This window comes from Parambassis ranga, chromosome 14 (genome assembly GCF_900634625.1).
Source record: "Parambassis ranga chromosome 14, fParRan2.1, whole genome shotgun sequence".
Taxonomy (NCBI): domain Eukaryota; kingdom Metazoa; phylum Chordata; class Actinopteri; family Ambassidae; genus Parambassis; species Parambassis ranga.
In genome coordinates, this window is record NC_041034.1 from 18,815,208 (window position 1) to 18,815,831 (window position 624).

Sequence of the window (624 nt, forward strand, 5' to 3'; positions counted from 1 at the left end):
AAGTCAGACCGACTGCTAATGTGTTGTTGTCTTTTGTTCCTGATTTTAAAATACTGGTGACGATTCCAAAAATGTAGGATGGCACAATTAACCCAAAGTTGAGACTTTCACCTACATGACTGCACCATTATCATAAACGTCCTTGTTGATTGGTTGCATTTAACTGTGTTTGGATCAGATTAGGTCAGAATGGCAGGGCGACAGTGTGCTTATGATAAATAATAATATATAGTAAACGATACATAGGGCGCTGTGGCTTAGTTGGTTAAAGCGCCTGTCTAGTAAACAGGAGATCCTCGGTTCAAATCCCAGCAGTGCCTTTGTGGGCCGCAGTGGTATAGCAGGGTTGTCTAATAACCGCAAGTTTTACTTTCTAACGTTCATAATTTAACATGCTCTCTAACTAACTAACTTTTATGCTGTGCGTTTGTTTCAGGATCATGTAGAAGCAAGATCAGCATCAGTTCAGTGTACACTTGTGCATTCAATTTGATTGATTTGTAGAAATATCCTGGAATTGTCAAGAAAATTATTTTGTGCTTATTTTGATGCCAAAACAGATGAGAGTGAATTTGTGGAGTAGCAGGTGTCTGCTCCCCTCTGTTTCCAGTTCCTATGCCAAGC

General features: G+C 39.7%; 1 non-coding gene across 1 annotated transcript; it reads left to right on the top strand.

Annotated features, from left to right (window-relative positions):
* The first annotated feature begins 246 nt into the window (after window positions 1-246).
* On the top strand, window positions 247-320 carry trnat-agu (transfer RNA threonine (anticodon AGU)). The gene has a single exon. It is a non-coding gene; the product is annotated as a tRNA-Thr (tRNA).
* The last annotated feature ends 304 nt before the right edge of the window (window positions 321-624 follow it).